The 26,446-nt window shown below is 36.2% G+C and overlaps 5 non-coding genes across 5 annotated transcripts; all 5 read right to left on the minus strand.

The window, feature by feature from the left end:
• Window positions 1-15,402: 15,402 nt before the first annotated feature.
• On the minus strand, window positions 15,403-15,475 carry TRNAA-AGC (transfer RNA alanine (anticodon AGC)). Its single transcript has one exon. It is a non-coding gene; the product is annotated as a tRNA-Ala (tRNA).
• Window positions 15,476-17,589: 2,114 nt separating this feature from the next.
• Window positions 17,590-17,662, minus strand: TRNAA-AGC (transfer RNA alanine (anticodon AGC)). Its single transcript has one exon. It is a non-coding gene; the product is annotated as a tRNA-Ala (tRNA).
• A 2,752-nt stretch (window positions 17,663-20,414) lies between these two features.
• On the minus strand, window positions 20,415-20,487 carry TRNAA-AGC (transfer RNA alanine (anticodon AGC)). Its single transcript has one exon. It is a non-coding gene; the product is annotated as a tRNA-Ala (tRNA).
• A 1,563-nt stretch (window positions 20,488-22,050) lies between these two features.
• On the minus strand, window positions 22,051-22,123 carry TRNAA-AGC (transfer RNA alanine (anticodon AGC)). The gene has a single exon. It is a non-coding gene; the product is annotated as a tRNA-Ala (tRNA).
• A 2,115-nt stretch (window positions 22,124-24,238) lies between these two features.
• TRNAA-AGC (transfer RNA alanine (anticodon AGC)) lies at window positions 24,239-24,311 on the minus strand. Its single transcript has one exon. It is a non-coding gene; the product is annotated as a tRNA-Ala (tRNA).
• Between the last annotated feature and the right edge of the window lie 2,135 nt (window positions 24,312-26,446).

Consider the following 26,446-nt stretch of genomic DNA (forward strand, 5'->3'; position numbering starts at 1 on the left):
AATTGTTAATTCGCTGACAAAATGTGAGAATGTAAAACATTGGAGGATGTGGGTATCAATCCCACTACCTCTCGCATGCTAAGTGAGCACTCTACCATTTGAGCTTATCTCCTGTTACCACTTAGTGATTTTCGAAAAAGGCAAGCTTTATTATTATTTCGAATGATTTTAATTTATCTTGCATTGTCTCAGCTTTGATGATTATTTTACAGTTTACAGTGATATAAATTGCAATTTTCAAATGCTATATATCGATTCAGCTTTTTGTTGTTTTATGAATGCGTTTACGGTTTTTTTAAACGTAAATATTCATTGGCAGACGCTTTCTGACGGTTCTGTCATGTCTCCCAGTGTACCGGCTTTGCTGTCCATCGGCATTCCAAATTTCAGATTTATATGACACCTGGAAGATACCGAACGTTGATATCACCCAGTCACTCAGTCAATGGTGAGAAAGAGCTTGATATGGAAAATAATGCATACAATTTGTTTCGTGGAGAGGCAATGGTCAAGATTGCGTGTCTTCTGAATCCTGCCGATTAAAATTTGTTAATTCGCTGACAAAATGTGAGAATGTAGAATTTTGGAGGATGTGGGTATCAATCCCACTGCCTCTCACATGCAGGGTGAGCTGCTCTACCATTTGAGCTAATCCCCCGATACCTCGAGATGATGTCATATAAAGGCAAGCTTTATTATTATTATGAATGATTTTAATTTATCTTGCATGATTTCAGCTTTGATTATTATTTCACAGTCTGCAGTGATATAAATAGTAATTTTCAAATGCTTTGTATCTATTCAGCTTTTTTTATTGTATGAATATGTTTACGATTTGTTTTTATGTAAATTCTCATCGGCAGACGCTTTCTGATGGTTCTGTGATGTTTCCCATTGTTCTGGCTTCGCTGTCCGTCGGCATTCCACATTTCAGATTTCTTTGACACATGAAAGACACCGAACGTTGATATCAGCCAGTCAATCAGTCAATGGTTAGAACGAGCTTTGCATGGAAAAGAATGCATACAATTTATTTCGCAGAGTGGTAATGGTCAAGTTACCACTCTGGTCTTCTGATTGATTCCAATTCAAAATTGTTAATTCGCTGACAAAATGTGAGAATGTAAAACATTGGAGAATGTGGGTATCAATCCCACTACCTCTCGCATGCATAAGTGAACACGCTACCATTTGAGCTAATCCCCCGTTACCTTTTGGTGATTTCATAGAAAGGCAAGCATTATTATAATTATTAAGAATGATTTTGATTAATCTTGTATAATCTCAGCTTTGATTATTATTTCACAGTTTACAGTGATATAAATTGCAATTTTCAAATGCTATATATCGATTCAGCTTTTTTTTGTTTTATAAATGCGTTTACGGTTTTTTAAACGTAAATATTCATTGGCAGACGCTTTCTGATGGTTCTGTGATGTTTCCCATTGTTCTGGCTTAGCTGTCCGTCGGCATTCCAAATTTCAGATTTCTTTGACACATGAAAGACACCGAACGTTGATATCAGGCAGTCAATCAGTCAATGGTTAGAACGAGCTTTGCATGGAAAAGAATGCATACAATTTATTTCACAGAGTGGTAATGGTCAAGTTTGCATGTCTTCTGATTGATTCCAATTCAAAATTGTAAATTCGCTGACAAAATGTGAGAATGTAAAATATTGGAGGATGTTGGTATTGATCCCACTACCTCGTGCATGCTAAGTGAGCACTCTACCATTTGAGCTTATCTCCCGTTACCATTTATGATTTTCGAAAAAGGCAAGTGTTATTATTATTACGAATGATTTTAATCTATCTTGCATTGTCTCAGCTTTGATGATTATTTCACAGTTTACAGTGATATAAATTGCAATTTTCAAATGCTATATATCGATTCAGCTTTTTTTTGTTTTATGAATGCGTTTACCGTTTTTTAAACGTAAATATTCATTGGCAGACGCTTTCTGACAGTTCTGTGATGTCTCCCAGTGAACTGGCTTCGCTGTCCGTCGGCATTTCAAATTTCAGATTTCGATGACACCTGGAAGATGCCGAACGTTGATGTGAGCCACTGTCAGTCATTGGATAGAGGGAGCTTTAAATGGAAAATAATGCATACAATTTATTTTGCAGAGTGGTAATGGTCAAGTTTGCGTGTCTTCTGATTCATTCCAATTCAAATTTGTTAATTCGCTGACAAAATGTGAGAATGTATAATATTGGAGGATGTTGGTATCGATCCCATTCCCTCTCGCATGCTAAGTGAGCACTCTACCATTTGAGCTTATCTCCCGTTACCACTTAGTGATTTTCGAAAAAGGCAAGCGTTATTATTATTACGAATGATTTTAATTTATCTTGCATTGTCTCAGCTTTGATGATTATTTCACAGTTTACAGTGATATAAATTGCAATTTTCAAATGCTATATATCGATTCAGCTTTTTTTTGTTTTATGAATGCGTTTACCGTTTTTTCAACGTAAATATTCATTGGCAGACACTTTCTGACGGTTCTGTGATGTCTCCCAGTGAACTGGCTTCGCTGTCCGTCGGCATTTCAAATTTCAGATTTCGATGACACCTGGAAGATGCCGAACGTTGATGTGAGCCACTGTCAGTCATTGGATAGAGGGAGCTTTAAATGGAAAATAATGCATACAATTTATTTTGCAGAGTGGTAATGGTCAAGTTTGCGTGTCTTCTGATTCATTCCAATTCATAATTGTTAATTCGCTGACAAAATGTGACAATGTAGAATATTGGAAGATGTGGGTATCGATCCCACTACCTCGCGCATGCTAAGCGAGCACTCTACCATTTGAGCTAATCCCCCGTTAACTCTTTGCGATTTTATATAAAGGCAAGTTTTGTTATTATTATGAATGATTTTAATTTATCTTGCATTGTCTCAGCTTTGATGATTATTTTTACAGTTTACAGTGATACAAATTGCAATTTTCAAATGCTATATATATATCGATTCAGCTTTTTTTGTTTTATAAATGCGTTTTCGGTTTTTTAAAACGTAAATATTCATTGGCAGACGCTTTCTGATGGTTCTGTGATGTCTCCCAGTGTTCCGGCTGTGCTGTCCATCGGCATTTCAAATTTCAGATTTATATGACACCTGGAAGATACCGAACGTTGATATCACCCAGTCACTCAGTCAATGGTGAGAATGAGCTTGATATGGAAAATAATGCATTCAATTTGTTTCGTGGAGAGGCAATGGTCAAGATTGCGTGTCTTCTGATTCCTGCCGATTAAAATTTGTTTATTCGCTGACAAAATGTGAGAATGTAAAATTTTGGTAGGATGTGGGTATCAATCCCACTGCATCTCACATGCAAAGCGAGCACTCTATCATTTGAGCTAATCCCCTGATACCTCAAGATGATTTCATATAAAGGCAAGCTTTATTATTATTATGAATGATTTTAATTTATCTTGCATGATTTCAGCTTTGATTATTATTTCACAGTCTGCAGTGATATAAATAGTAATTTTCAAATGTTTTGTATCTATTCAGCTTTTTTTATTGCATGAATGTGTTATGATTTGTTTTTACGTAAATTCTCATCGGCAGACGCTTTCTGATGGTTCTGTGATGTTTCCCATTGTTCTGGCTTCGCTGTCCGTCGGCATTCCAAATTTCAGATTTCTTTGACACATGAAAGACACCGAACGTTGATATCAGCCAGTCAATCAGTCAATGGTTAGAATGAGCTTTGCATGGAAAATAATGCATACAATTTATTTCGCAGAGTGGTAATGGTCAAGTTTGCTTGTCTTCTGATTGATTCCAATTCAAAATTGTTAATTCGCTGACAAAATGTGAGAATGTAGAACATTGGAGGATGTGGGTATCGATCCCACTACCTCTCGCATGCATAAGCGAGCACTCTACCATTTGAGCTAATCCCCCGTTATCTTTTGGTGATTTCATAGAAAGGCAAGCATTATTATTATTAAGAATGATTTTGATTAATCTTGTATATCTCAGCTTTGATTATTATTTCACAGATTACAGTGATATAAATTGCAATTTTCAAATGCTTTGTATCGATTCAGCTTTTTTTTGTTTTATAAATGCGTTTACGGTTTTTTAAACGTAAATATTCATTGGCAGACACTTTCTGACGGTTCTGTGATGTCTCCCAGTGAACCGGCTTCGCTGTCCGTCGGCATTTCAAATTTCAGATTTCGATGACACCTGGAAGATGCCGAACGTTGATGTGAGCCACTGTCAGTCATTGGATAGAGGGAGCTTTAAATGGAAAATAATGCATACAATTTATTTTGCAGAGTGGTAATGGTCAAGTTTGCACGTCTTCTGATTCATTTCAATTCAAAATTGTTAATTCGCTGACAAAATGTGGCAATGTGTAATATTGGAGGATGTGGGTATCGATCCCAATACCTCTCGCTTGCTTAAGCAAGCACTCTACCATTTGAGCTAATCCCCTGTTACCTCTTTGCGATTTTATATAAAGGCAAGTTTTGTTATTATTATGAATGCTTTTAATGTATCTTGCATTGTCTCAGCTTTGATGATTATTTCACAGTTTACAGTGATATAAATTGCAATTTTCAAATGCTATATATATATCGATTCAGCTTTTTTTGTTTTATGAATGCGTTTTCGGGTTTTTTTAACGTAAATATTCATTGGCAGACGCTTTCTGACGGTTCTGTGATGTCTCCCAGTGTACCGGCTTTGCTGTCCATCGGCATTCCAAATTTCAGATTTATATGACACCTGGAAGATACCGAACGTTGATATCACCCAGTCACTCAGTCAATGGATAGAGGGAGCTTTATATGGAAAATAATGCATACAATTTGTTTCGTGGAGAGGTAATGGTCAAGTTTGCGTGTCTTCTGATTCATTCCAATTCAAAATTGTTAATTCGCTGACAAAATGTGGCAATGTAGAATTTTGGAGGATGTGGGTATTGATCCCACTGCCTCTCACATGCAAAGCGAGTGCTTTACCATTTGAGCTAAACCCTGGATACCTCTAGATGATTTCATATAAAGGCAAGCTTTATTATTATTATGAATGATTTTAATTTATCTTGCATGATTTCAGCTTTGATTATTATTTCACAGTCTGCAGTGATATAAATTGTAATTTTCAAATGCTTTGTATCTATTCAGCTTTTTTTATTGGATGAATGTGTTTACGATTTGTTTTTACGTAAATTCTCATCAGCAGACGCTTTCTGATGGTTCTGTGATGTTTTGCATTGTTCTGGCTTCGCTGTCCATCGGCATTCCAAATTTCAGATTTCTTTGACACATGAAAGACACCGAACGTTGATATCACCCAGTCAATCAGTCAATGGTTAGAGCGAGCTTTGCATGGAAAAGAATGCATACAATTTATTTCGTGGAGTGGTCATGGTCAAGTTACCACTCTGGTCTTCTGATTGATTCCAATTCAAAATTGTTAATTCGCTGACAAAATGTGAGAATGTAAAACATTGGAGGATGTGGGTATCAATCCCACGACCTCTTGCATGCTAAGTGAGCACTCGACCATTTGAGCTTATCTCCCGTTACCAATTAGCGATTTTCGAAAAAGGCAAGCTTTATTATTATTACGAATGATGTTAATTTATCTTGCATTGTCTCAGCTTTGATGATTATTTCACAGTTTACAGTGATATAAATTGCAATTTTCAAATGCTATATATATATCGATTCAGCTTTTTTTGTTTTATGAATGCGTTTTCGGGTTTTTTTAATGTAAATATTCATTGGCAGACGCTTTCTGACGGTTCTGTGTTGTCTCCCAGTGTTCCGGCTTTGCTGTCCATCGGCATTCCAAATTTCAGATTTATATGAAACCTGGAAGATACCGAACGTTGATATCACCCAGTCACTCAGTCAATGGTGATAAAGAGCTTGATATGGAAAATAATGCACACAATTTGTTTCGTGGAGAGGCAATGGTCAAGTTTGCGTGTCTTCTGATTCCTGCCGATTCAAATTTGTTAATTTGCTGACAAAATGTGAGAATGTAAAATTTTGGAGGATGTGGGTATCAATCCCACTGCTTCTCACATGCAAAGCGAGTGCTCTACCATTTGAGCTAATCCCCCGATACCTTGAGATGACTTCATATAAAGGCAAGCTTTATTATTATTATGAATGATTTTATTTTATCTTGCATGATTTCAGCTTTGATTATTATTTCACAGTCTGCAGTGATATAAATAGTAATTTTCAAATGCTTTGTATCTATTCAGCTTTTTTTATTGCATGAATGTGTTTACGATTTGTTTTTACGTAAATTCTCATCGGCAGACGATTTCTGATGGTTCTGTGATGTTTCCCATTGTTCTGGCTTCGCTGTCTGTCGGCATTCCAAATTTCAGATTTCTTTGACACATGAAAGACACCGAACGTTGATATCAGCCATTCAGTCAGTCAATGGTTAGAACGAGCTTTGCATGGAAAAGAATGCATACAATTTATTTCGTAGAGTGGTGATGGTCAAGTTACCACTTTGGTCTTCTGATTGATTCCAATTCAAAATTGTTAATTCGCTGACAAAATGTGAGAATGTAAGGCATTGGAGGATGTGGGTATCGATCCCACTACCTCTCGCATGCATAAGTGAGCACTCTACCATTTGAGCTTATCTCCTGTTACCACTTAGTGATTTTCGAAAAAGGCAAGCTTTATTATTATTACGAATGATTTTAATTTATCTTGCATTGTCTCAGCTTTGATGATTATTTCACAGTTTACAGTGATATAAATTGCAATTTTCAAATGCTATATATCGATTCAGCTTTTTTTTGTTTTATGAATGCGTTTACGGTTTTTTTAAACGTAAATATTCATTGGCAGACGCTTTCTGACGGTTCTGTCATGTCTCCCAGTGTACCGGCTTCGCTGTCCGTCTGCATTTCAAATTTCAGATTTCGATGACACCTGGAAGATGCCGAACATTGATGTGAGCCAGTCTGTCATTCAATGGATAGAGGGAGCTTTATATGGAAAATAATGCATACAATTTATTTTGCAGAGTGGTTATGGTCAAGTTTGCGTGTCTTCTGATTCATTCCAATTCAAAATTGTTAATTCGCTGACAAAATGTGACAATGTAGAATATTGGAGGATGTGGGTATTGATCCCACTACCTCTCGCATGCTAAGCCAGCACTCTACCATTTGAGCTAATCCCCCATTAACTCTTTGCGATTTTATATAAAGGCAAGTTTTGGCAAGTTTGTTATTTTGTTATTATTATGAATAATAATAATAAGCTAATTGGAGGGGAGCTAATCCCCTGTTACCTTTTGGTGATTTCCTAGAAAGGCAAACATTATTATTATTAAGAATGATTTTGATTCATCTTGAATAATCTCAGCTTTGATTATTATTTCACAGTTTACAGTGATATAAATTGTAATTTTCAAATGCTTTGTATCTATTTAGCTTTTTTTATTGCATGAATGTGTTTACGATTTGTTTTTACGTAAATTCTCATTGGCAGATGCTTTCTCATGGTTCTGTGATGTTTCCCATTGTTTTGGCTTCGCTGTCCGTCGGCTTTCCAAATTTCAGATTTCTTTGACACATGAAAGTCACCGAACGTTGATATCAGGCAGTCAATCAGTCAATGGTTAGAATGAGCTTTGCATGGAAAAGAATGCATACAATTTATTTCGCAGAGTGGTAATGGTCAAGTTTGCGTGTCTTCTGATTGATTCCAATTCAAAATTGTTAATTCGCTGACAAAATGTGAGAATGTAGAACATTGGAAGATGTTGGTATCGATCCCACTATCTCTCGCATGCTAAGCGAGCACTCTACCATTTGAGCTAATCCCCCATTACCTTTTGGTGATTTCATAGAAAGGCAAGCAGTATTATTATTCTTAAGAATGATTTTGATTAATCTTGTATAATCTCAGCTTTGATTATTATTTCACAGTTTACAGTGATATAAATTGCAATTTTCAAATGCTATATATCGATTCAGCTTTTTTTTGTTTTATAAATGCGTTTACGGTTTTTTAAACGTAAATATTCATTGGCAGACACTTTCTGACGGTTCTGTGATGTCTCCCAGTGAACCGGCTTCACTGTCCGTCGGCATTTCAAATTTCAGGTTTCGATGACACCTGGAAGATGCCGAACTTTGATTGCAGCCACTGTCAGTCATTGGATAGAGGGAGCTTTAAATGGAAAATAATGCATACAATTTATTTTGCAGAGTGGTAATGGTCAAGTTTGCGCGTCTTCTGATTCATTCCAATTCAAAATTGTTAATTCGCTGACAAAATGTGAGAATGTAAAATATTGGAGGATGTTGGTATCAATCCCACTTCCTCTCGCATGCATAAGTAAGCACTCTACCATTTGAGCTTATCTCCCATCACCACTTTGTGATTTTCGAAAAACGCAAGCTTTATTATTATTATGAATGATTTTAATTTATCTTGCATTGTCTCAGCTTTGATGATTATTTCACAGTTTACAGTGATATAAATTGCTATTTTCAAATGCTATATATCGATTCAGCTTTTTTTTGTTTTATGAATGTGTTTACGGTTTTTTTAAACGTAAATATTCATTGGCAGACGCTTTCTGATGGTTCTTTCATGTCTCCCAGTGTACTGGCTTCGCTGTCCGTCTGCATTTCAAATTTCAGATTTCGATGACACCTGGAAGATGCCGAACATTGACGTGAGCCAGTCTGTCAGTCAATGGATAGAGGGAGCTTTATATGGAAAATAATGTATACAATTTATTTTGCAGAGTGGTAATGGTCAAGGTTGCGTGTCTTCTGATTCATTCCAATTCAAAATTGTTAATTCGCTGACAAAATGTGGCAATGTAGAATATTGGAGGATGTGGGTATCGATCCCACTACCTCTCGCATGCTAAGCGAGCACTCTACCATTTGAGATAATCCCCCGTTAACTCTTTGTGATTTTATATAAAGGCAAGTTTTGTTATTATTATGAATGATTTTAATTTATCTTGCATTGTCTCAGCTTTGATGATTATTTCACAGTTTACAGTGATATAAATTGCAATTTTCAAATGCTATATATATATCGATTCAGCTTTTTTTGTTTTATTAATGCGTTTTCGTTTTTCTTTAAAGTAAATATTCATTGGCAGACGCTTTCTGACGGTTCTGTGATGTCTCCCAGTGTACCGTCTTCGCTGTCTGTCTGTATTTCAAATTTCGATGGCACCTGGAAGATGCCGAACATTGATGTGAGCCAGTTTGTCATTCAATGGATAGAGGGAGCATTATATGGAAAATAATGCATACAATTTATTTTGCAGAGTGGTGATGGTCAAGTTTGCATGTCTTCTGATTCATTCCAATTCAAAATTGTTAATTCGCTGACAAGATGTGGCAATGGAGAATATTGGAGGATGTGGGTATCGATCCCACTACCTCTCGCATGCTAAGCGAGCACTCTAACATTTAGAGCTAATCCACCGTTACCTCTTTGTGATTTTATATAAAGGAAAGTTTTGTTATTATTATGAATGCTTTTAATTTATCTTGCATTGTCTCAGCTTTGATGATTATTTCACAGTTTACAGTGATATAAATTGCAATTTTCAAATGCTTTATATATATCGATTCAGCTTTTTTTGTTTTATGAATGCGTTTTCGGGTTTTTTTAAACGTAAATATTCATTGGCAGACGCTTTCTGACGGTTCTGTGATGTCTCCCAGTGTACCGGCTTTGCTGTCCATCGGCATTCCAAATTTCAGATTTATATGACACCTGGAAGATACCGAACGTTGATATCACCCAGTCACTCAGTCAATGGCGAGAAAGAGCTTGATATGGGAAATAATGCATACAGTTTGTTTCGTGGAGAGGCAATGGTCAAGATTGCGTGTCTTCTGATTCCTGCCGATTAAAATTTGTTAATTCGCTGACAAAATGTGAGAATGTAAAATTTTGGTAGGATGTGGGTATCGATCCCACTGCCTCTCACATACAAAGCAAGCACTCTACCATTTGAGCTAATTCCCCGATACCTCAAGATGATGTCATATAAAGGCAAGCTTTATTATTATTATGAATGATTTTAATTTATCTTGCATGATTTCAGCTTTGATTATTATTTCACATTCTGCAGTGATATAAATAGTAATTTTCAAATGCTTTGTATCTATTCAGCTTTTTTTATTGCATGAATGTGTTTACGATTTGTTTTTACGTAAATTCTCATCGGCAGACGCTTTCTGATGGTTCTGTGATGTTTCCCATTGTTCTGGCTTCGCTGTCCGTCGGCATTCCAAATTTCAGATTTCTTTGACACATGAAAGACACCGAACGTTGATATCAGCTAGTCAATCAGTCAATGGTTAGAACGAGCTTTGCATGGAAAAGAATGCATACAATTTATTTTGCAGAGTGGTAATGGTCAAGTTACCACTTTGGTCTTCTGATTGATTTCAATTCAAAATTGTTAATTCGCTGACAAAATGTGAGAATGTAAGGCATTGGAGGATGTGGGTATCGATCCCACTACCTCTCGCATGCATAAGTGAGCACTCTACCATTTGAGCTTATCTCCTGTTACCACTTAGTGATTTTCGAAAAAGGCAAGCTTTATTATTATTACGAATGATTTTAATTTATCTTGCATTGTCTCAGCTTTGATGATTATTTCACAGTTTACAGTGATATAAATTGCAATTTTCAAATGCGATATATCGATTCAGCTTTTTTTTGTTTTATGAATGCGTTTACGGTTTTTTTAAACGTAAATATTCATTGGCAGACGCTTTCTGACGGTTCTGTCATGTCTCCCAGTGTACCGGCTTCGCTGTCCGTCTGCATTTCAAATTTCAGATTTCGATGACACCTGGAAGATGCCGAACATTGATGTGAGCCAGTCTGTCATTCAATGGATAGAGGGAGCTTTATATGGAAAATAATGCATACAATTTATTTTGCAGAGTGGTTATGGTCAAGTTTGCGTGTCTTCTGATTCATTCCAATTCAAAATTGTTAATTCGCTGACAAAATGTGACAATGTAGAATATTGGAGGATGTGGGTATTGATCCCACTACCTCTCGCATGCTAAGCCAGCACTCTACCATTTGAGCTAATCCCCCGTTAACTTGTTGTGATTTTATATAAAGGCAAGTTTTGTTATTATTATGAATGATTTTAATTTATCTTGCATTGTCTCAGCTTTGATGATTATTTCACAGTTTACAGTGATATAAATTGCAATTTTCAAATGCTATATATATATCGATTCAGCTTTTTTTGTTTTATTAATGCGTTTTCGTTTTTTTTTAAAGTAAATATTCATTGGCAGACACTTTCTGACGGTTCTGTGATGTCTCCCAGTGTACCGGCTTTGCTGTCCATCGGCATTCCAAATTTCAGATTTATATGACACATGGAAGATACCGAACGTTGATATCACCCAGTCACTCAGTCAATGGTGAGAAAGAGCTTGATATGGAAAATAATGCATACAATTTGTTTCGTGGAGAGGCAATGGTCAAGATTGCATGTCTTCTGATTCCTGCCGATTAAAATTTGTTAATTCGCTGACAAAATGTGAGGATGTAGAATTTTGGAGGATGTGGGTATCGATCCCACTGCCTCTCACATGCAAAGCAAGCGCTCTACCGTTTGAGCTAATCCCCTGATACCTCAAGATGATGTCATATAAAGGCAAGCTTTATTATTATTTTGAATGATTTTAATTTATCTTGCATGATTTCAGCTTTGATTATTATTTCACAGTCTGCAGTGATATAAATAGTAATTTTCAAATGCTTTGTATCTATTCAGCTTTTTTTGTTGCATGAATGTGTTTACGATTTGTTTTTACGTAAATTCTCATCGGCAGACGCTTTCTGATGGTTCTGTGATGTTTCCCATTGTTCTGGCTTCGCTGTCCGTCGGCATTCCAAATTTCAGATTTCTTTGACACATGAAAGACACCGAACGTTGATATCAGCCAGTCAATCAGTCAATGGTTAGAACGAGCTTTGCATGGAAAAGAATGCATACAATTTATTTCGCAGAGTGGTAACGGTCAAGTTACCACTCTGGTCTTCTGATTGATTCCAATTCAAAATTGTTAATTCGCTGACAAAATGTGAGAATGAAGAACATTGGAGGATGTGGGTATCGATCCCACTACCTCTTGCATGCTAAGCGAGCACTCTACCATTCGAGCTAATCCCCTGATACCTTTTGGTGATTTCATAGAAAGGCAAGCATTATTATTATTAAGAATGATTTTGATTCATCTTGCATAATCTCAGCTTTGATTATTATTTCACAGTTTGCAGTGATATAAATTGCAATTTTCAAATGCTATACATCGATTCAGCTTTTTTTTGTTTTATGAATGCGTTTACGGTTTTTAAAATGTAAATATTCATTGGCAGATGCTTTCTGACAGTTCTGTGATGTCTCCCAGTGAACCGGCTTCGCTGTCCGTCGGCATTTCAAATTTCAGATTTCGATGACACCTGGAAGATGCCGAACGTTGATGTGAGCCACTGTCAGTCATTGGATAGAGGGAGCTTTAAATGGAAAATAATGCATACAATTTATTTTGCAGAGTGGTAATGGTCAAGTTTGCATGTCTTCTGATTCATTCCAATTCAAAATTGTTAATTCGCTGACAAAATGTGAGAATGTAAAATATTGGAGGATGTTGGTATCAATCCCACTACCTCTCGCATGCGAAGTGAGCACTCTACCATTTATAGCTTATCTCCCGTTACCACTTAGTGATTTTCGAAAAAGGCAAGCTTTATTATTATTATGAATGATTTTAATTTATCTTGCATTGTCTCAGCTTTGATGATTATTTCACAGTTTGCAGTGATATAAATTGCAATTTTCAAATGCTATATATGGATTCAGCTTTTTTTTGTTTTATGAATGCATTTACGGTTTTTTTAAACGTAAATATTCATTGGCAGACGCTTTCTGACGGTTCTGTCATGTCTCCCAGTGTACCGTCTTCGCTGTCTGTCTGTATTTCAAATTTCGATGACACCTGGAAGATGCCGAACATTGATGTGAGCCAGTCTGTCATTCAATGGATAGAGGGAGCATTATATGGAAAATAATGCATACAATTTATTTTGCAGAGTGGTGATGGTCAAGTTTGCATGTCTTCTGATTCATTCCAATTCAAAATTGTTAATTCGCTGACAAGATGTGGCAATGGAGAATATTGGAGGATGTGGGTATCGATCCCACTACCTCTCGCATGCTAAGCGAGCACTCTACCATTTGAGCTAATCCACAGTTACCTCTTTGTGATTTTATATAAAGGAAAGTTTTGTTATTATTATGAATGCTTTTAATTTATCTTGCATTGTCTCAGCTTTGATGATTATTTCACAGTTTACAGTGATATAAATTGCAATTTTCAAATGCTTTATATATATCGATTCAGCTTTTTTTGTTTTATGAATGCGTTTTCGGGTTTTTTTAAACGTAAATATTCATTGGCAGACGCTTTCTGACGGTTCTGTGATGTCTCCCAGTGTACCGGCTTTGCTGTCCATCGGCATTCCAAATTTCAGATTTATATGACACCTGAAAGATACCGAACGTTGATATCACCCAGTCACTCAGTCAATGGCGAGAAAGAGCTTGATATGGGAAATAATGCATACAGTTTGTTTCGTGGAGAGGCAATGGTCAAGATTGCGTGTCTTCTGATTCCTGCCGATTAAAATTTGTTAATTCGCTGACAAAATGTGAGAATGTAAAATTTTGGAGGATGTGGGTATCGATCCCACTGCCTCTTACATACAAAGCAAGCACTCTACCATTTGAGCTAATTCCCCGATACCTCAAGATGATGTCATATAAAGGCAAGCTTTATTATTATTATGAATGATTTTAATTTATCTTGCATGATTTCAGCTTTGATTATTATTTCACATTCTGCAGTGATATAAATAGTAATTTTCAAATGCTTTGTATCTATTCAGCTTTTTTTATTGCATGAATGTGTTTACGATTTGTTTTTACGTAAATTCTCATCGGCAGACGCTTTCTGATGGTTCTGTGATGTTTCCCATTGTTCTGGCTTCGCTGTCCGTCGGCATTCCAAATTTCAGATTTCTTTGACACATGAAAGACACCGAACGTTGATATCAGCCAGTCAATCAGTCAATGGTTAGAACGAGCTTTGCATGGAAAAGAATGCATACAATTTATTTTGCAGAGTGGTAATGGTCAAGTTACCACTCTGGTCTTCTGATTGATTCCAATTCAAAATTGTTAATTCGCTGACAAAATGTGAGAATGTAAAACATTGGAGGATGTGGGTCTCGATCCCACTACCTTGCGTATGCTAAGCGAGCTCTCTACCATTTGAGCTTATCTCCTGTTACCACTTAGTGATTTTCGAAAAAGGCAAGCTTTGTTATTATTACGAATGATTTTAATTAATCTTGCATTGTCTCAGCTTTGATGATTATTTCACAGTTTCCAGTCATATAAATTGCAATTTTCAAATGCTATATATCGATTCAGCTTTTTTTTGTTTTATGAATGCGTTTACGGGTTTTTTAAACGTAAATATTCATTGGCAGACGCTTTCTGACGGTTCTGTCATGTCTCCCAGTGTAGCGGGTTCGCTGTCCGTCTGCATTTCAAATTTCAGATTTCGATGACACCTGGAAGATGCCGAACATTGACGTGAGCCAGTCTGTCAGTCAATGGATAGAGGGAGCTTTAAATGGAAAATAATGCATACAATTTATTTTGCAGAGTGGTAATGGTCAAGTTTGCGTGTCTTCTGATTCATTCCAATTCAAAATTGTTAATTCGCTGACAAAATGTGAGAATGTAAAATATTGGAGGATGTTGGTATCAATCCCACTACCTCTCGCATGCATAAGTAACCACTCTACCATTTGAGCTTATCTCCTGTTACCACTTAGTGATTTTCGAAAAAGGCAAGCTTTATTATTATTACGAATGATTTTAATTTATCTTGCATTGTCTCAGCTTTGATGATTATTTCACAGTTTACAGTGATATAAATTGCTATTTTCAAATGCTATATATCGATTCAGCTTTTTTTTGTTTTATGAATGTGTTTACGGTTTTTTTAAACGTAAATATTCATTGGCAGACGCTTTCTGACGGTTCTGTCATGTCTCCCAGTGTACTGGCTTCGCTGTCCGTCTGCATTTCAAATTTCAGATTTCGATGACACCTGGAAGATGCCGAACATTGACGTGAGCCAGTCTGTCAGTCAATGGATAGAGGGAGCTTTATATGGAAAATAATGCATACAATTTATTTTGCAGAGTGGTAATGGTCAAGTTTGCGTGTCTTCTGATTCATTCCAATTCAAAATTGTTAATTCGCTGACAAAATGTGACAATGTAAAATATTGGAGGATGTGGGTATCGATCCCACTACCTCTCGCATGCTAAGCGAGCACTCTACCATTTGAGCTAATCCCCCGTTAACTTGTTGTGATTTTATATAAAGGCAAGTTTTGTTATTATTATGAATGATTTTAATTTATCTTGCATTGTCTCAGCTTTGATGATTATTTCACAGTTTACAGTGATATAAATTGCAATTTTCAAATGCTATATATATATTGATTCAGCTTTTTTTGTTTTATTAATGCGTTTTCGTTTTTTTTTAAAGTAAATATTCATTGGCAGACACTTTCTGACGGTTCTGTGATGTCTCCCTGTGTACCGGCTTTGCTGTCCATCGGCATTCCAAATTTCAGATTTATATGACACATGGAAGATACCGAACGTTGATATCACCCAGTCACTCAGTCAATGGTGAGAAAGAGCTTGATATGGAAAATAATGCATACAATTTGTTTCGTGGAGAGGCAATGGTCAAGATTGCATGTCTTCTGATTCCTGCCGATTAAAATTTGTTAATTCGCTGACAAAATGTGAGGATGTAGAATTTTGGAGGATGTGGGTATCGATCCCACTGCCTCTCACATGCAAAGCAAGCGCTCTACCGTTTGAGCTAATCCCCTGATACCTCAAGATGATGTCATATAAAGGCAAGCTTTATTATTATTTTGAATGATTTTAATTTATCTTGCATGATTTCAGCTTTGATGATTATTTCACAGTTTACAGTGATATAAATTGCAATTTTCAAATGCTTTATATATATCGATTCAGCTTTTTTTGTTTTATGAATGCGTTTTCGGGTTTTTTTAAACGTAAATATTCATTGGCAGACGCTTTCTGACGGTTCTGTGATGTCTCCCAGTGTACCGGCTTTGCTGTCCATCGGCATTCCAAATTTCAGATTTATATGACACCTGGAAGATACCGAACGTTGATATCACCCAGTCACTCAGTCAATGGCGAGAAAGAGCTTGATATGGGAAATAATGCATACAGTTTGTTTCGTGGAGAGGCAATGGTCAAGATTGCGTGTCTTCTGATTCCTGCCGATTAAAATTTGTTAATTCGCTGACAAAATGTGAGAATGTAGAATTTTGGAGGATGTGGGTATCGATCCCACTGCCTCTCACATACAAAGCAAGCACTATACCATTTGAGCTAATTCCCCGATACCTCAAGATGATGTCATATAAAGGCAAGCTTTATTATTATTATGAATGATTTTAATTTATCTTGCATGATTTCAGCTTTGATTATTATTTCACATTCTGCAGTGATATAAATAGTAATTTTCAAATGCTTTGTATCTATTCAGCTTTTTTTATTGCATGAATGTGTTTACGATTTGTTTTTACGTAAATTCTCATCGGCAGACGCTTTCTGATGGTTCTGTGATGTTTCCCATTGTTCTGGCTTCGCTGTCCGTCGGCATTCCAAATTTCAGATTTCTTTGACACATGAAAGACACCGAACGTTGATATCAGCCAGTCAATCAGTCAATGGTTAGAACGAGCTTTGCATGGAAAAGAATGCATACAATTTATTTTGCAGAGTGGTAATGGTCAAGTTACCACTTTGGTCTTCTGATTGATTCCAATTCAAAATTGTTAATTCGCTGACAAAATGTGAGAATGTAAGGCATTGGAGGATGTGGGTATCGATCCCACTACCTCTCGCATGCATAAGTGAGCACTCTACCATTTGAGCTTATCTCCTGTTACCACTTAGTGATTTTCGAAAAAGGCAAGCTTTATTATTATTACGAATGATTTTAATTTATCTTGCATTGTCTCAGCTTTGATGATTATTTCACAGTTTACAGTGATATAAATTGCAATTTTCAAATGCTATATATCGATTCAGCTTTTTTTTGTTTTATGAATGCGTTTACGGTTTTTTAAAACGTAAATATTCATTGGCAGACGCTTTCTGACGGTTCTGTCATGTCTCCCAGTGTACCGGCTTCGCTGTCCGTCTGCATTTCAAATTTCAGATTTCGATGACACCTGGAAGATGCCGAACATTGATGTGAGCCAGTCTGTCATTCAATGGATAGAGGGAGCTTTATATGGAAAATAATGCATACAATTTATTTTGCAGAGTGGTTATGGTCAAGTTTGCGTGTCTTCTGATTCATTCCAATTCAAAATTGTTAATTCGCTGACAAAATGTGGCAATGTAGAATATTGGAGGATGTGGGTATTGATCCCACTACCTCTCGCATGCTAAGCGAGCACTCTACCATTTGAGCTAATCCCCCATTAACTCTTTGTGATTTTATATAAAGGCAAGTTTTGGCAAGTTTGTTATTTTGTTATTATTATGAATAATAATAATAAGCTAATTGGAGGGGAGCTAATCCCCTGTTACCTTTTGGTGATTTCCTAGAAAGGCAAACATTATTATTATTAAGAATGATTTTGATTCATCTTGAATAATCTCAGCTTTGATTATTATTTCACAGTTTACAGTGATATAAATTGTAATTTTCAAATGCTTTGTATCTATTTAGCTTTTTTTATTGCATGAATGTGTTTACGATTTGTTTTTACGTAAATTCTCATCGGCAGATGCTTTCTCATGGTTCTGTGATGTTTCCCATTGTTCTGGCTTCGCTGTCCGTCGGCTTTCCAAATTTCAGATTTCTTTGACACATGAAAGTCACCGAACGTTGATATCAGGCAGTCAATCAGTCAATGGTTAGAACGAGCTTTGCATGGAAAAGAATGCATACAATTTATTTCGCAGAGTGGTAATGGTCAAGTTTGCGTGTCTTCTGATTGATTCCAATTCAAAATTGTTAATTCGCTGACAAAATGTGAGAATGTAGAACATTGGAGGATGTTGGTATCGATCCCACTATCTCTCGCATGCTAAGCGAGCACTCTACCATTTGAGCTAATCCCCCGTTACCTTTTGGTGGTTTCATAGAAAGGCAAGCAGTATTATTATTCTTAAGAATGATTTTGATTAATCTTGTATAATCTCAGCTTTGATTATTATTTCACAGTTTACAGTGATATAAATTGCAATTTTCAAATGCTATATATCGATTCAGCTTTTTTTTGTTTTATAAATGCGTTTACGGTTTTTTAAACGTAAATATTCATTGGCAGACACTTTCTGACGGTTCTGTGATGTCTCCCAGTGAACCGGCTTCACTGTCCGTCGGCATTTCAAATTTCAGGTTTCGATGACACCTGGAAGATGCCGAACGTTGATGTGAGCCACTGTCAGTCATTGGATGGAGTGAGCTTTAAATGGAAAATAATGCATACAATTTATTTTGCAGAGTGGTAATGGTCAAGTTTGCGTGTCTTCTGATTCATTCCAATTCAAAATTGTTAATTCGCTGACAAAATGTGAGAATGTAAAATATTGGAGGATGTTGGTATCAATCCCACTACCTCTCGCATGCATAAGTAAGCACTCTACCATTTGAGCTTATCTCCCGTCACCACTTTGTGATTTTCGAAAAAGGCAAGCTTTATTATTATTACGAATGATTTTAATTTATCTTGCATTGTCTCAGCTTTGATGATTATTTCACAGTTTACAGTGATATAAATTGCTATTTTCAAATGCTATATATCGATTCAGCTTTTTTTTGTTTTATGAATGTGTTTACGGTTTTTTTAAACGTAAATATTCATTGGCAGACGCTTTCTGATGGTTCTTTCATGTCTCCCAGTGTACTGGCTTCGCTGTCCGTCTGCATTTCAAATTTCAGATTTCGATGACACCTGGAAGATGCCGAACATTGACGTGAGCCAGTCTGTCAGTCAATGGATAGAGGGAGCTTTATATGGAAAATAATGTATACAATTTATTTTGCAGAGTGGTAATGGTCAAGGTTGCGTGTCTTCTGATTCATTCCAATTCAAAATTGTTAATTCGCTGACAAAATGTGACAATGTAAAATATTGGAGGATGTGGGTATCGATCCCACTACCTCTCGCATGCTTAAGTGAGCACTCTACCATTTGAGCTAATCCCCCGTTAACTTGTTGTGATTTTATATAAAGGCAAGTTTTGTTATTATTATGAATGATTTTAATTTATCTTGCATTGTCTCAGCTTTGATGATTATTTCACAGTTTACAGTGATATAAATTGCAATTTTCAAATGCTATATATATATCGATTCAGCTTTTTTTGTTTTATTAATGCGTTTTCGTTTTTTTTTAAAGTAAATATTCATTGGCAGACACTTTCTGACGGTTCTGTGATGTCTCCCAGTGTACCGGCTTTGCTGTCCATCGGCATTCCAAATTTCAGATTTATATGACACATGGAAGATACCGAACGTTGATATCACCCAGTCACTCAGTCAATGGTGAGAAAGAGCTTGATATGGAAAATAATGCATACAATTTGTTTCGTGGAGAGGCAATGGTCAAGATTGCATGTCTTCTGATTCCTGCCGATTAAAATTTGTTAATTCGCTGACAAAATGTGAGGATGTAGAACATTGGAGGATGTTGGTATCGATCCCACTATCTCTCGCATGCTAAGCGAGCACCCTACCATTTGAGCTAATCCCCCGTTACCTTTTGGTGATTTCATAGAAAGGCAAGTTTTGTTATTATTATGAATGATTTTAATTTATCTTGCATTGTCTCAGCTTTGATGATTATTTCACAGTTTACAGTGATATAAATTGCAATTTTCAAATGCTATATATATATCGATTCAGCTTTTTTTGTTTTATTAATGCGTTTTCGTTTTTTTTTAAAGTAAATATTCATTGGCAGACGCTTTCTGACGGTTCTGTGATGTCTCCCAGTGTACCGTCTTCGCTGTCTGTCTGTATTTCAAATTTCGATGACACCTGGAAGATGCCGAACATTGATGTGAGCCAGTCTGTCATTCAATGGATAGAGGGAGCATTATATGGAAAATAATGCATACAATTTATTTTGCAGAGTGGTGATGGTCAAGTTTGCATGTCTTCTGATTCATTCCAATTCAAAATTGTTAATTCGCTGACAAGATGTGGCAATGGAGAATATTGGAGGATGTGGGTATCGATCCCACTACCTCTCGCATGCTAAGCGAGCACTCTACCATTTGAGCTAATCCACCGTTACCTCTTTGTGATTTTATATAAAGGAAAGTTTTGTTATTATTATGAATGCTTTTAATTTATCTTGCATTGTCTCAGCTTTGATGATTATTTCACAGTTTACAGTGATATAAATTGCAATTTTCAAATGCTATATATCGATTCAGCTTTTTTTTGTTTTATGAATGCGTTTACGGGTTTTTTAAACGTAAATATTCATTGGCAGACGCTTTCTGACGGTTCTGTGATGTCTCCCAGTGTACCGGCTTTGCTGTCCATCGGCATTCCAAATTTCAGATTTATATGACACCTGGAAGATACCGAACGTTGATATCACCCAGTCACTCAGTCAATGGCGAGAAAGAGCTTGATATGGGAAATAATGCATACAGTTTGTTTCGTGGAGAGGCAATGGTCAAGATTGCGTGTCTTCTGATTCCTGCCGATTAAAATTTGTTAATTCGCTGACAAAATGTGAGAATGTAAAATTTTGGAGGATGTGGGTATCGATCCCACTGCCTCTCACATACAAAGCAAGCACTCTACCATTTGAGCTAATTCCCCGATACCTCAAGATGATGTCATATAAAGGCAAGCTTTATTATTATTATGAATGATTTTAATTTATCTTGCATGATTTCAGCTTTGATTATTATTTCACATTCTGCAGTGATATAAATAGTAATTTTCAAATGCTTTGTATCTATTCAGCTTTTTTTATTGCATGAATGTGTTTACGATTTGTTTTTACGTAAATTCTCATCGGCAGACGCTTTCTGATGGTTCTGTGATGTTTCCCATTGTTCTGGCTTCGCTGTCCGTCGGCATTCCAAATTTCAGATTTCTTTGACACATGAAAGACACCGAACGTTGATATCAGCCAGTCAATCAGTCAATGGTTAGAACGAGCTTTGCATGGAAAAGAATGCATACAATTTATTTTGCAGAGTGGTAATGGTCAAGTTACCACTCTGGTCTTCTGATTGATTCCAATTCAAAATTGTTAATTCGCTGACAAAATGTGAGAATGTAAAACATTGGAGGATGTGGGTCTCGATCCCACTACCTTGCGTATGCTAAGCGAGCTCTCTACCATTTGAGCTTATCTCCTGTTACCACTTAGTGATTTTCGAAAAAGGCAAGCTTTATTATTATTACGAATGATTTTAATTTATCTTGCATTGTCTCAGCTTTGATGATTATTTCACAGTTTCCAGTCATATAAATTGCAATTTTCAAATGCTATATATCGATTCAGCTTTTTTTTTGTTTTATGAATGCGTTTACGGGTTTTTTAAACGTAAATATTCATTGGCAGACGCTTTCTGACGGTTCTGTCATGTCTCCCAGTGTACTGGCTTCGCTGTCCGTCTGCATTTCAAATTTCAGATTTCGATGACACCTGGAAGATGCCGAACATTGACGTGAGCCAGTCTGTCAGTCAATGGATAGAGGGAGCTTTATATGGAAAATAATGCATACAATTTATTTTGCAGAGTGGTAATGGTCAAGTTTGCGTGTCTTCTGATTCATTCCAATTCAAAATTGTTAATTCGCTGACAAAATGTGACAATGTAAAATATTGGAGGATGTGGGTATCGATCCCACTACCTCTCGCATGCTAAGCGAGCACTCTACCATTTGAGCTAATCCCCCGTTAACTTGTTGTGATTTTATATAAAGGCAAGTTTTGTTATTATTATGAATGATTTTAATTTATCTTGCATTGTCTCAGCTTTGATGATTATTTCACAGTTTACAGTGATATAAATTGCAATTTTCAAATGCTATATATATATTGATTCAGCTTTTTTTGTTTTATTAATGCGTTTTCGTTTTTTTTTAAAGTAAATATTCATTGGCAGACACTTTCTGACGGTTCTGTGATGTCTCCCAGTGTACCGGCTTTGCTGTCCATCGGCATTCCAAATTTCAGATTTATATGACACATGGAAGATACCGAACGTTGATATCACCCAGTCACTCAGTCAATGGTGAGAAAGAGCTTGATATGGAAAATAATGCATACAATTTGTTTCGTGGAGAGGCAATGGTCAAGATTGCATGTCTTCTGATTCCTGCCGATTAAAATTTGTTAATTCGCTGACAAAATGTGAGGATGTAGAATTTTGGAGGATGTGGGTATCGATCCCACTGCCTCTCACATGCAAAAGCAAGCGCTCTACCGTTTGAGCTAATCCCCTGATACCTCAAGATGATGTCATATAAAGGCAAGCTTTATTATTATTTTGAATGATTTTAATTTATCTTGCATGATTTCAGCTTTGATGATTATTTCACAGTTTACAGTGATATAAATTGCAATTTTCAAATGCTTTATATATATCGATTCAGCTTTTTTTGTTTTATGAATGCGTTTTCGGGTTTTTTTAAACGTAAATATTCATTGGCAGACGCTTTCTGACGGTTCTGTGATGTCTCCCAGTGTACCGGCTTTGCTGTCCATCGGCATTCCAAATTTCAGATTTATATGACACCTGGAAGATACCGAACGTTGATATCACCCAGTCACTCAGTCAATGGCGAGAAAGAGCTTGATATGGGAAATAATGCATACAGTTTGTTTCGTGGAGAGGCAATGGTCAAGATTGCGTGTCTTCTGATTCCTGCCGATTAAAATTTGTTAATTCGCTGACAAAATGTGAGAATGTAGAATTTTGGAGGATGTGGGTATCGATCCCACTGCCTCTCACATACAAAGCAAGCACTCTACCATTTGAGCTAATTCCCCGATACCTCAAGATGATGTCATATAAAGGCAAGCTTTATTATTATTATGAATGATTTTAATTTATCTTGCATGATTTCAGCTTTGATTATTATTTCACATTCTGCAGTGATATAAATAGTAATTTTCAAATGCTTTGTATCTATTCAGCTTTTTTTATTGCATGAATGTGTTTACGATTTGTTTTTACGTAAATTCTCATCGGCAGACGCTTTCTGATGGTTCTGTGATGTTTCCCATTGTTCTGGCTTCGCTGTCCGTCGGCATTCCAAATTTCAGATTTCTTTGACACATGAAAGACACCGAACGTTGATATCAGCCAGTCAATCAGTCAATGGTTAGAACGAGCTTTGCATGGAAAAGAATGCATACAATTTATTTTGCAGAGTGGTAATGGTCAAGTTACCACTTTGGTCTTCTGATTGATTCCAATTCAAAATTGTTAATTCGCTGACAAAATGTGAGAATGTAAGGCATTGGAGGATGTGGGTATCGATCCCACTACCTCTCGCATGCATAAGTGAGCACTCTACCATTTGAGCTTATCTCCTGTTACCACTTAGTGATTTTCGAAAAAGGCAAGCTTTATTATTATTACGAATGATTTTAATTTATCTTGCATTGTCTCAGCTTTGATGATTATTTCACAGTTTACAGTGATATAAATTGCAATTTTCAAATGCTATATATCGATTCAGCTTTTTTTTGTTTTATGAATGCGTTTACGGTTTTTTTAAACGTAAATATTCATTGGCAGACGCTTTCTGACGGTTCTGTCATGTCTCCCAGTGTACCGGCTTCGCTGTCCGTCTGCATTTCAAATTTCAGATTTCGATGACACCTGGAAGATGCCGAACATTGATGTGAGCCAGTCTGTCATTCAATGGATAGAGGGAGCTTTATATGGAAAATAATGCATACAATTTATTTTGCAGAGTGGTTATGGTCAAGTTTGCGTGTCTTCTGATTCATTCCAATTCAAAATTGTTAATTCGCTGACAAAATGTGGCAATGTAGAATATTGGAGGATGTGGGTATTGATCCCACTACCTCTCGCATGCTAAGCGAGCACTCTACCATTTGAGCTAATCCCCCATTAACTCTTTGTGATTTTATATAAAGGCAAGTTTTGGCAAGTTTGTTATTTTGTTATTATTATGAATAATAATAATAAGCTAATTGGAGGGGAGCTAATCCCCTGTTACCTTTTGGTGATTTCCTAGAAAGGCAAACATTATTATTATTAAGAATGATTTTGATTCATCTTGAATAATCTCAGCTTTGATTATTATTTCACAGTTTACAGTGATATAAATTGTAATTTTCAAATGCTTTGTATCTATTTAGCTTTTTTTATTGCATGAATGTGTTTACGATTTGTTTTTACGTAAATTCTCATCGGCAGATGCTTTCTCATGGTTCTGTGATGTTTCCCATTGTTCTGGCTTCGCTGTCCGTCGGCTTTCCAAATTTCAGATTTCTTTGACACATGAAAGTCACCGAACGTTGATATCAGGCAGTCAATCAGTCAATGGTTAGAACGAGCTTTGCATGGAAAAGAATGCATACAATTTATTTCGCAGAGTGGTAATGGTCAAGTTTGCGTGTCTTCTGATTGATTCCAATTCAAAATTGTTAATTCGCTGACAAAATGTGAGAATGTAGAACATTGGAGGATGTTGGTATCGATCCCACTATCTCTCGCATGCTAAGCGAGCACTCTACCATTTGAGCTAATCCCCCGTTACCTTTTGGTGATTTCATAGAAAGGCAAGCAGTATTATTATTCTTAAGAATGATTTTGATTAATCTTGTATAATCTCAGCTTTGATTATTATTTCACAGTTTACAGTGATATAAATTGCAATTTTCAAATGCTATATATCGATTCAGCTTTTTTTTGTTTTATAAATGCGTTTACGGTTTTTTAAACGTAAATATTCATTGGCAGACACTTTCTGACGGTTCTGTGATGTCTCCCAGTGAACCGGCTTCACTGTCCGTCGGCATTTCAAATTTCAGGTTTCGATGACACCTGGAAGATGCCGAACGTTGATGTGAGCCACTGTCAGTCATTGGATAGAGTGAGCTTTAAATGGAAAATAATGCATACAATTTATTTTGCAGAGTGGTAATGGTCAAGTTTGCGTGTCTTCTGATTCATTCCAATTCAAAATTGTTAATTCGCTGACAAAATGTGAGAATGTAAAATATTGGAGGATGTTGGTATCAATCCCACTACCTCTCGCATGCATAAGTAAGCACTCTACCATTTGAGCTTATCTCCCGTCACCACTTTGTGATTTTCGAAAAAGGCAAGCTTTATTATTATTACGAATGATTTTAATTTATCTTGCATTGTCTCAGCTTTGATGATTATTTCACAGTTTACAGTGATATAAATTGCTATTTTCAAATGCTATATATCGATTCAGCTTTTTTTTGTTTTATGAATGTGTTTACGGTTTTTTTAAACGTAAATATTCATTGGCAGACGCTTTCTGATGGTTCTTTCATGTCTCCCAGTGTACTGGCTTCGCTGTCCGTCTGCATTTCAAATTTCAGATTTCGATGACACCTGGAAGATGCCGAACATTGACGTGAGCCAGTCTGTCAGTCAATGGATAGAGGGAGCTTTATATGGAAAATAATGTATACAATTTATTTTGCAGAGTGGTAATGGTCAAGGTTGCGTGTCTTCTGATTCATTCCAATTCAAAATTGTTAATTCGCTGACAAAATGTGACAATGTAAAATATTGGAGGATGTGGGTATCGATCCCACTACCTCTCGCATGCTTAAGTGAGCCCTCTACCATTTGAGCTAATCCCCCGTTAACTTGTTGTGATTTTATATAAAGGCAAGTTTTGTTATTATTATGAATGATTTTAATTTATCTTGCATTGTCTCAGCTTTGATGATTATTTCACAGTTTACAGTGATATAAATTGCAATTTTCAAATGCTATATATATATCGATTCAGCTTTTTTTGTTTTATTAATGCGTTTTCGTTTTTTTTTAAAGTAAATATTCATTGGCAGACACTTTCTGACGGTTCTGTGATGTCTCCCAGTGTACCGGCTTTGCTGTCCATCGGCATTCCAAATTTCAGATTTATATGACACATGGAAGATACCGAACGTTGATATCACCCAGTCACTCAGTCAATGGTGAGAAAGAGCTTGATATGGAAAATAATGCATACAATTTGTTTCGTGGAGAGGCAATG

Source organism: Myxine glutinosa, chromosome 1 (assembly GCF_964187855.1).
Source record: "Myxine glutinosa chromosome 1, kmMyxGlut1.1, whole genome shotgun sequence".
Classification (NCBI taxonomy): Eukaryota; Metazoa; Chordata; class Myxini; order Myxiniformes; family Myxinidae; genus Myxine; species Myxine glutinosa.